The following is an 11,364-nucleotide window of genomic DNA, read 5'->3' as shown; positions in this document are numbered from 1 at the left end:
CCTACTTAATATCTGCACCCTGTGGAAAGATCAAAGACTGGACTAATGAATTCGGCACTTTTTATTGGGTCTTTATGCACATGCCCAGTGAGCCTCCCAACATTTCTGCCACCTTTCATTGTTCAACTTTTATGTTTGTGCAGCACAGAGTGGCATTGGGTCCTTTCACTTTAATTCTTGTCATGGGTAGAAGACTTGTGTCATGTTTTCAGAGTTAGATTGTCTTTTCCAAATTTCTCATTATGTATTTACTAGAAAAAAAAAAGACTGAAAAGAGATTGCATGGACTTTGTGAAAATATGCTTTATTTACTACTAATACAAAATAATAAGCTCGCGGGAAAAAAAGGTTAAATATATAATACAAGCTGAATCTTGCTCATTCCCCATATTTTTCATCACCCTACAGTTCTTGCAAAAATAGTACCACTATCTATTATCCAGCTATATCTAAGGTCCACCTATGTCATATGTTGTTCATCAATACAATAAGATGTAAACATTCTACAGCTGCACGTGTTTGTAAATTTAATGAGGGCTTTTTTTTCACTTCTAAATCTTGATGATTTAAAATTTTAGTACTAACATCTGTTGAAATAACAGTACAAAATTTAACTCTGTTCTGTCTCTGTTTAAGTATAATACTTGTACCTTTCCTTTGAAGTTATGGTATGTCTACGTTACAGAAATCTCCTACTTTTGCCAGATACATGACACTGCTTTGTGCAACAATATTAAGATCTGCATTTACAATTCAAAATTCAAACATATTACAGGTTCAATAGTCTGACAATAAGAGCCCAAAAAACAAACTCTTATATCTCAAACAAGATACTAAAACAATACTACAGGTAACCAGGAAATTGGTTTTTATGCTAGATCATGAAAGAATCCTAGGTCTGCGGTCAGAATTACTAAATAATGTCTAAAAAACCTCATAAGATACACTAACTACAAATTTAAATTCACATTCAAAATGTGAGCAATACTTTTAATCTAATCATAAAGTTGTATCTCCTCGTAATATGTTTTGAAGATTCCAAAATTACAAACAGAAGAGTCAAGTTTAACAGTGCTGTAAGTGGCATGCTTTAACAATTCTAATAAGGACCATGTATTCGCGACTTCTACAATTTTTTTGCATTGCAAAAAATGTGTTAAGTCTAGGCCAGGTATTATTAGTGTAGGGTTTTATTACACTGCAGTGCAAAAGTACATCTTTGTAAAATTAACTGGAGCTTGAATATTTCCTGCCAATATTCCCTTTTTACTTCACTGCTTTCTCTTATAATTTGCGATGTAAATTTCCACACTTTTCAGCAAGAACTCAAACAGAAACCTTTTCATTTTCCCTTTGAAGATTTGAGTTATTGGGAGTCAAATGTACTTCATTGTTGAGAAATGATCATCACTCCACAATTATGACTTTTAATAACAAAGATAAAACTGCTTCCAATCACACATTGTCTACTTATGTCATAACATGCTTAGACTTGAAAAAATGCATGTTCAAGGTAAATTTGCTTTTTCAAGTGACCATCTTCAAGCACTTATGTGACTGCAGATTTCTGTTCACAAGAATCATGCACATAGTTATTACTACCTTGCAGTAATCCAGTAAAACATTTTGGCAAATAAAAGGTTTTGTGCAGTTCACTGTTATGATATGCAAAAAAACCTTCCGGACATCAACGTTTGCTTTTTCTTTCTTATGTAACTCTCAACTGTTATGTAATCACTTCGGACTACTCACGTGTCAGTTCTCGGGTTACACGGAAAAAAACATATTTTATAATAAGCGAGTCGCTATCGCGTTGTTGTTGTTTCGTTAGATCTAAAGGTAACCTGCCTCTCAAGTGATTAAAGTTTGTGTTCAAAGAAGCTTACTGGACTCAGACTCACTATCTTGCTCTCTCGCGTCGTAAAGGACAAAACTTGGTGTCAGAAGTGGGATCACGTTTCACGAGCTTTGTTGTTGTTGGTGGAAGTTTATTTTATATTGGTCATGACCTCGACCTCTGCTAGTCAGCAACCTTCTGGTTCATCGGCTGCTGCACCGATCTATACCACCACAGTACCGCTAGCCAAACCTCCAGATCCTCTTAATCTCGAAGACAGGTCACGTAGAGGCGATAACTGGTTACACTTTAAGAGAGCATGGCAAATCTATGAACGGGCGGCTGGGATAAGTCAAAAGGACGGCCCAGTCCGTGTCGCTCATTTTCTTAACATCGTTGGAAGAGAAGGAGTCCAATTGTTTGACACCTTTACCTTCGCTGAAGACGAAAGCGCTGACAATATTGATGACGTCCTGGCTAAATTTGAATCTCGTTGTTTGCCGCAGCGAAATCAGACGTATGAACGGTACCTCTTCAACAAGAGAGAGCAAGAACCAGGAGAAAGTGTCGATCAATATTGCACAGCACTGATGCGCCTTTCTGAACACTGTGGGTTCCTAACCCTAAGAGACAGCTTGATAAGAGACCGCCTCATCCTTGGAGTCAAGAATGATCGGTCACGCAAGAAACTTTTAGAGAAGAAAGATCTCACTTTGGATAACGCGTTGGATATCCTGCGAACACAAGAACTAACTGATATACGCGCTTTAGACATGACAACTGAAGAAGCCAATGTGAATAGGGTAAAAGCCAAGAAAACGAAACCGCCTAAGACCCAGACTGAGGATACAACACCGCATAAACACACTTCAGGTAAGAAGCGGACTCCTCCGTGGAAGTCAAGAGGGAAAAGTTCTGGTAACCCCGACAATGTATACACACGAGAATGCAAGTTTTGTGGTACTGTTCACGAGATGAAAAAGTCAGCTTGTCCAGCAGTTGGCAAGAAATGCACCAAATGTGGCAGAGACGGACACTTTGCAAAAAAATGCCACTCTCGCTCTGTCAATCACGTACAAGATTGTGAAATCTACAGTCACAAACCCTCCCCCACATCAGCTTATGTAACGGCGTGCCTTAACAATAATGCCCAAGTACAACTTCAGATTGATACAGGTGCTTCATGTAATATTCTCCCCAAAAGTGCCTACATCCGGGCTACAGGAGACAAACAGTGTACAAACCTTGAACAGTCGTTTACAAGGCTCATCATGCACAACAAGACTGTAGTCTGGCCACTTGGTCAAATCCGCCTACTAACTGAACGGAAAGGAAGAAAATATGGAGTTCTTTATCACATTGTGAAGCAAGATTTGACACCCCTCCTCTGTCGAACGACGTGTGAAAAGATGAACCTGGTCAAAATCTTGGATGCTGACGTAAATGCGATTCACGACGAAAGAATTGACGTCTCGTCAAATGTTAGAAGTGATCCTATCCTATATGAATTTACCGATATCTTCACTGGAATTGGCTGCCTTGAAGGAACCTACTCCATTCAAGTGGACGAAGGTTTCCGCCCGGTGGTACATCCCCCTCGTAAAGTGCCAGTCCCACTTCGAGATACCCTCAAGTTAGAGCTGGATAACATGGTGAAGAGTGGTATCCTCGCCAAGGTAGTTGAACCGACATCATGGGTCTCTAGCCTTGTCATAGTGAAGAAATCTAACGGGAAAATACGAGTATGTCTGGATCCTCGAGATCTCAACCGCGCAGTGAAACGCTCGCATTATCCACTTCCAACTATTGAGGAAGTAGCAACTCGCCTTAGTGGTGCTAAAGCCTTTAGCGTGTTAGATGCCAAATGTGGATTCTGGCAGGTACAACTTGATGGAAAGAGTAGTTACTTGACAACCATGAACACACCTTTTGGTCGCTATCGATGGCTCAGAATGCCATTTGGAATAAACTCAGCCCCAGAAGTATGGCAACAACGAATGCACGAGCTAGTAGAAGGACTCGCAGGTGTTGAAGTCATTGCCGATGATTTCCTAGTTTGCGGTTTTGGAGACTCTAATGAAGCTGCAATTGCCAACCATGATCAGAATCTCAAGGCTTTCCTCAGTCGCGCAAGAGAAAGAAACCTCACTCTCAACAGCGAGAAGTTGAAACTTCGACAGTCACAAGTTCCTTTCATAGGACACCTCCTTACAGCGGAAGGTCTAAAACCTGACCCGTTAAAGGTACAAGCTATAGTGGACTATCCGGTGCCTACCAATCTCGCTGAACTCAGAACGTTTCTGGGAATGGTGCAGTATCTGGCGAAATTCTGCCAACATCTGTCTACAGCATCACAGCCCTTAAGACAGTTGGAAAAGAAGGAAATAGAATGGCATTGGCAACACCCCCAAGATAAAGCCTTTAAGGAGATAAAAGAGCTCATCACTAAAGCCCCAGTCCTACAGTACTTTGACGTGAGTAAGAATGTCACCATACAGTGCGATGCCTCACAGTATGGCATTGGCGCAACTCTACTTCAGGAAGGACAGCCAGTTCACTACGCCAACAGGGCACTGACGTCGACAGAGCAAAATTACGCACAGATTGAGAAGGAGCTCTTAGCTGTTGTATTCTCTTGTGAGCACTTCGAGCATTACATTTATGGCAAGCACGTCACAGTCGAAACAGATCACAAGCCACTGATTGCTATACAGAAGAAGCCAATCAATACAGCTTCTAAGAGATTACAGCGTATGATGCTACGTCTTCAAAGATTTGACCTGAATCTCACTTACAAGCCAGGCAAAGAGATGTACATTGCTGACGCACTTTCTCGCGTTCTACCTAAGCAGTCAAAGGTACCAAATGCTAGCACCTCATCCTGCTATAAAGATCTAGAAACTGTCAACTTTGTTGAAGACTTATCGATATCAGAGTCGACACTTGCCAAGTTTCAAGTGGAAACGGCCAAGGATGAATCTTTACTAGCGTTGTCACAAGTCATACGCGCTGGCTGGCCTACAAAAACTTCCATGGTACCTACAAGCGCACAGCTTTTCTTCAAATACCGAGATGAAATGACGCTCCAAGATGGCCTAGTTTTCAAAGGAACGAAGATCGTTGTCCCAGAGAGCCTTCGCCGTGACATGATAGAGGAAACACACAAGTCCCATCAGGGACTCCAAGCATGCCTTCGAAGGGCCAGAGAGGTTTTCTTCTGGCCAGGAATGTCTGCACAACTCAAGAATCGTATTGATAAATGCTCTATATGCCAAAGTGTGAGACCTGAACAAGCCAGTGAACCTCTTCAGCCTCACCCAGTTCCTGACAGGCCATGGCAACGAGTTGGAACAGATTTGTTTACCTTCGAGAACCGAAACTACCTCGTATTAGTTGATTACTACAGCAACTTTATCGAGCTGGATCATCTTGCCGATACTACGTCCCAGACAGTCGTTCACAAGCTGAAGATGCATTTTTCGCGACATGGGGTACCCGATTACGTAGTTTCTGACAACGGTCCTCAGTACTCATCCTCAGAGTTCCGAAGATTTGCAGTAACGTGGAAGTTCACTCATATCACCACCTCACCACACTATCCACAAGCTAATGGGATGGCCGAAAGCGCAGTCAAAACCTGCAAGACTTTAATGAAGAAAGCTCTTCTGTCTCAATCCGATCCATATCTTGGTTTATTGGATCACCACAACACCCCCACTGCTGCGACAGGTATGTCTCCGTGCCAACGACTTTTTGGTCGCCGAACTAAGACACTTCTACCCTTCTCAGAGTCTTTACTCAAGACTGACCAAACAGTTAGTGATCTTCTCAAAAGGGATCGTGTCAAGCAAGCGAAACATTTCGACCAACATGCTAAACAACTCTCAGAACTCAAATCAGGTGACATAGTGCGCATGAAGATGCCTGGAGAAACAAAGTGGTCAAAAGCAGTTGTTTCTTCTAAAGTGGCATCTCGCAGTTACAAGGTTGAAGTCAATGGTAGATCCTACAGGCGTAATCGCAAGCAGTTGCGTTCTACCATGGAACCACTTCAAGAAACCCCCTTCAAAATGGACGAAGATGACCTGACCGTTCCAGACAATCTGCAGGAACAGGACCAACCCCCTCCAGCAAGTTCTCAAGTAGGAACATCCATGTCCCCTCCAAGATCTCAACTACCCCCAACACCTCAAACAGAGCTGAGTGCAAGACCACCTCACGAAGCTACTACAACTGAAATACGGACACGACATGGACGATTGATCAAGCCACCTAAAAAGTTTGACATTGAGTTATAGTTAAAAAAAAAAAAAGAAAAATAGGAAAAAGGGAAAGATGTTATGATATGCAAAAAAACCTTCCGGACATCAACGTTTGCTTTTTCTTTCTTATGTAACTCTCAACTGTTATGTAATCACTTCGGACTACTCACGTGTCAGTTCTCGGGTTACACGGAAAAAAACATATTTTATAATAAGCGAGTCGCTATCGCGTTGTTGTTGTTTCGTTAGATCTAAAGGTAACCTGCCTCTCAAGTGATTAAAGTTTGTGTTCAAAGAAGCTTACTGGACTCAGACTCACTATCTTGCTCTCTCGCGTCGTAAAGGACAAAACTTTCACCTCATTCGGTTTAGTTTCGGCATCTCAGCAATAATTTGATACTTAACAGGATTCAAGTGTTAAGTGAAAATTTGGTGCCACAGGCATTTTCAAGTTTGGATGTGTATAGTTTAGTCTTACTGAAAAAATGTTTTCTTGATTGAAATACCTTTCCAAGGGAAAGTAAATTAGCCTTGCCATATTAGCCCTGAACAGGACATGCCTGACTTGTTTGTACAAGGTAAAGAAAAATTCTACCCTGATGAAGAAGATGATATATACCATTACCCAAACAAATAATTATTTTTACCTTAAATTCAATACACAGTCACCTACATAATAAAGCATGCTATTAGATGGATTGGGCCTAATTAAATGATTATAGAATGGATTTCTCAATGATGAGAACATCAGAGCCGATGCAAATCGAAAACATATCTTCAACACTCGATAATAGAGCTTTTATCTTGTTTGTACTCTTACTTTCTTACCTTGTCAATTTCTCAGCTTGTTTCTTCGTTAAGTTAAAAAAAACAATCCTCACCTACACGGGTAATGAACTTGAAAATAAAAGGATGAATTGTGAAATAAGCAGGCTTCAGAGCAATTCACACGGAAACTGCTGCCGACATGTTCATTTTATGGCACCTCATAATTAATAGCTCGACAGAAAATCCGACGCTGCCTACCACTGCGTTGAGTTAAAGAGTATTTTCCCGTTTCAAGCTATTTCTTTGACTCGTAGATCTCGAGATATCGACTTTTTTTCAGAACCGATTTTTACAAATGGTATCATTCTCAGTGAAACATCGAAAACAAGAAGTGTGAAAATTTATTGATAGCGCGCTAAAAGATATCATGTCAACAAAACACAATGGAGGAACTTTGTGTGAGTTGACGATGTTCTTTTATTTTTGGGTGCGGGCTATCTGCTAGTGCAGGTGATCTGCTGAAATTTTTTTCTTGTTACTGTGTAATCTGCCGCGCGGGTAAATGGCCGGAAATTACGGTATTAATACAATGACAATGTCGGAAATACCAGAAATGCTTTTGCTTTTAGCGTGGCAACCATGTAAAAAAACTAAGTAATCGTGAGGGCTGTTAAACAATGTGAAATCCTGTCGCCTTTCTTTCCTTAGTCCTTTTGCTTTCTCTATCTTTGATTCTGATCAGCCATCTCGATATCATGGAGGGTTAGATTTAAGCCTTCTGGTAATAACGCTTGGAAAACCTCTTCTTTACTTGGCAGAGCGCGAGCCTCCACATTCAAAGCAGGGAAAATATGATGAACTTCGTTTTCATATTTCTCGTAAACGCCAGCAAATGTTTCCCCGTAACGCTGAAGTTTTCTTTCGCCATTCTTTACACCCAGCTGTAGGGTGGGCCACATATACGAGTTTGGTACATGATTGTCAGTTTGCATAGTTTCATAAAATTTGTAAAGCTTTGAAAACTTCACTCCGATCTTTTTAAGCTGATCAGCTTCTCTTATTGATCTCTTAGCATCAGGTATTTTGATGTTTCTACGGATGCTGATCAATTCATTAAAAAATCGACCCATATCACCTTTTACTTGATTGAAATCTTGTCCTTCCGGATCTTCCATATCTTCCAGAACTCTCGTCAGGGGTGCATCCCTAGGTGGGTGGCTCCACATGACGAAGTCATTCGTCTGAAAACGAATAACATTACTATCATCTGCCTCAATGGGTAAAAGAAGCCATTTTTTTTTTCCCCTGTCATACTTGTACACAACATGCTCTGCAATCTGATCCACCAGGTCAGGATCTCCATTTGGACTGATAGCCTTCCTACGCCAGACGTCAGAAATATGGCGAGATAAGAGCTCGTTCTCAGGGGCAGTCAAATAAATCAACCAGGGTTTCTGTTCATCAGCAGAATAAGTGTTTCTTGTAAAGGCAGTTTCCAAGCCTTTCGAGATTAGCAATACTGTAGAAAGTTCTGTCGTTGATACTGACCAACATATAAATGAGGCCATGTCTACTGGTTCACTTTTGTATAGTGATGTCGGCCATCCATTACTGATAAATGAGCGTGCCATTTCGATGTCTTTAAGATGCTGTTGGCGAACGCGTTCTCTGGGCGTCATCTCTAGCCGCTTCCTGCGTGCTTTACAACAAAAACAGAGCATCGTCAAGGCTTCTCTGATATTTATCATTTTGTCCGGGATTTGAATTCCATCCACCAAAACAACACGACCTCCTCCCTAAATGAAGGATTATCACAACTTCTCAAATGAGACCAAATGAAGTATTATCATTCAACATTGAGATGACCGTGAGGCCAGCGGTAGACTGGAGCTACTAAGGTTGCGCAAGGCGAAAATTTTTTTTGGGATCACTTTCTGGAGGAGCTTAGAAACCAGGCTCAACTCAGTAGCCAAGCCTACTGAATTTGTGCCCAAGCCTTTTCTTGCTTGCGTGACCTTTTTTGTCACACTAGAGAATGCAAGGAACTTCGGCGAGTAGTAAACACAAGCTCAAATTTTTAAAGCAGTAAAGAGGGAAACTTTTTGAGACTGAAAGGTAAGTAAGTAAGTTTTTTAGTGTTTTACAACCTAAATTTAGTGTTTCCTTTTGTAATTTTACAACGTACAGTAAATTGTCAAATCAATAACTCGAAAAGCTTACAGCTAAAATTTAACTCTTTATTAATAACCTTATACTTTCTTGATCTGATATCTCAATTAGCAATAACACCAGAAATAATTTGCTTTTGTGGTATATACTATATGTATACCTAACTTGTTGAAGTACGTTGTCATGAAATAATGCACTTAGCAACAATTAATCTGATTACACAAAACTGAGTCAATGTTTAAATTGTTCCCTGGACTGCCTGGACTGCCTGGACTGCCTGGACATCTGAGGCAACTGATAATGCATTTTGGGAGTGGTAGGGATGCTTACTTCATAGTGGCTATGGCTGTACCTGCCCTTTAATTTGCCCTGTTGTTTGTAATAGATTTTCCTTGCATTGTCTGTTTTTTTTTCAGGAAATTTTAGTCTGCAAGAAGAAAATTCTTTTACAGAAGAATCCTTTTCCTGTAACGTTTACAACTGTTGCTTACGTTTGCCATATTTCTGATATTTTTATCATAACAGAATTTTTCACAAAAATTATTTGACATTGAATTCTTATACAAATACTGCAAGGTCAAGCCTGCCCACCAACCCATCAAGGTGGTGTTGAAAACTGCAGTAAGGTCTATTGAATATAGTTAAAGTACTGAATTTCATTCCATGACTTACTACTACAGAATATGGGGCTTTTTATGATTAGGTACCAAACAAAAAAAAAATGCTTTCTTGGCTCATTTGCGTCAAGCCACCTAATATAATTCACAAAGATTATTTCACATTGGATTCTCATACAAATACTGCAAGGTCATGCCTACTCACCAACCCATTAAGGTGGTGTTGAAAACTGCAGTAAGGTCTATTGAATATAGATAGAGTACTGAATTTCACTTTATGACTTACAATTACAGAATATAGGGCTTTTTTATGATTAGCTATAAAACAAAACAAAAAAAAAAGCTTTCTTGGCTCATTTGGATCAAGCCACCTAATATAATGCAATCAATGTCTTGTTTTCTGTATCGTGAGTCATTGCTCAGTTGGAATTGATATTTAAATCTTAATTATAATCATTTAAATCCAACTGAATGTATTTCTTTCATTACTTTTCCACTGACTGCCAAACCAGCAAGCCTTGAGGCATTAAACTGTGAGGACTTTAAAAAAGGCCCTATATTGTTTACATGTAGCTGCTTTGGGGGAGGGGAGTGGTAAAGTTTCAAATTTGGTTAAGAGTATGTAACACAATAATAATAATGATAATAATGTTAATAATAATAATAATAATTCATTTTTTCCATCCTTTGTTGCAAACACATCTGACCCAGAGCCATTATTGGAACATACCAGAATAGCCTTTTTATTAATGGAAGGCCTCAGTGATGCACAGATATGATATGAAAATAATTTTCTCTTGTGTGAGGCATCAGTCAATTTAGGAATTACCAAGTGTAAAATTTCAAGTCAATATGGTCCAGAAACTACTCATTTTTGTAGAGGGTGGAGCAGGGAGGGGTGGAGGGGTGGAAATTATTAGGTTTGCGTACCGTTTTCACTCTTTGCACCCTGAGCACTCAGTCACGCACACTCCAGATGGAAGCTCAACACAACAGCGTCAAAAAATAATCAAGCAAATAACTAAGACGTGCAAAGCTTCCACGGTGAATATAAATTTACCGTTATAAACAGTGAAAAGGCCTTACAGATTTTACACGTAGCTTCTTTGAAGGTACAACTTCCTATGACGTTCTAACAAGATTATCAAGTTGTCATACGTATTTTCATATGGTTGATACCAATTGCTTTATTAAGTCGAAATAAGCTTAATGTCAAGAATAAATAAGCGGATTACTACACTTACGATGAATTTTGTGGTCCGTTAAAAAAAGTACTTGGTTCAATTACGTAGTTCACCGAAAGGTTAATTTTGTTTGCCTGCTAGGATTTCTTTTAACATTGAATACATTTTCAAGACCTGTACTCAACGAGGTGCACTTCTTGCGATTGTTCTGCAATCTAGCGAGTCCTTTGGAAAAACGTCACCGAGAGCAGAGCTAAGACACTATTCAGAAGCAAGTATTTTCTAGGTTTGAAATTCCCCTTCGGTTCCATTTGACCGTGAGTAGAGTTTAGAATTCACGAAGAAAGCGTATTTTAGCCAAAGGCAGAAGATTCGTATTTGAACGGAGCGCAGCGAGATAAGGTAATATTCTTTCACGCGAAAATAAAAAAAAAATAGGGTTAATAGATAACTTCCTATGTGTTTTTTCTCGCGCAAGTAACAAAAATGTTCCCTTCCCTGTCCCCATCCAATCGCACTTCAACCAG

General features: G+C 39.9%; 1 protein-coding gene across 1 annotated transcript in view; it reads left to right on the top strand.

Moving 5' to 3' along the window:
- Positions 1-11,364, top strand: part of LOC149049084 (uncharacterized) — an 87,457-nt gene that overhangs the window by 18,678 nt on the left and 57,415 nt on the right. The gene's annotated exons all lie outside the window — the stretch shown is intronic.

Source organism: Pocillopora damicornis, chromosome 3 (assembly GCF_964200805.1).
Source record: "Pocillopora damicornis chromosome 3, jaPocDami1.2, whole genome shotgun sequence".
NCBI classification, from domain to species: Eukaryota; Metazoa; Cnidaria; class Anthozoa; order Scleractinia; family Pocilloporidae; genus Pocillopora; species Pocillopora damicornis.
This window is presented reverse-complemented; position numbering and strand designations above follow the sequence as displayed.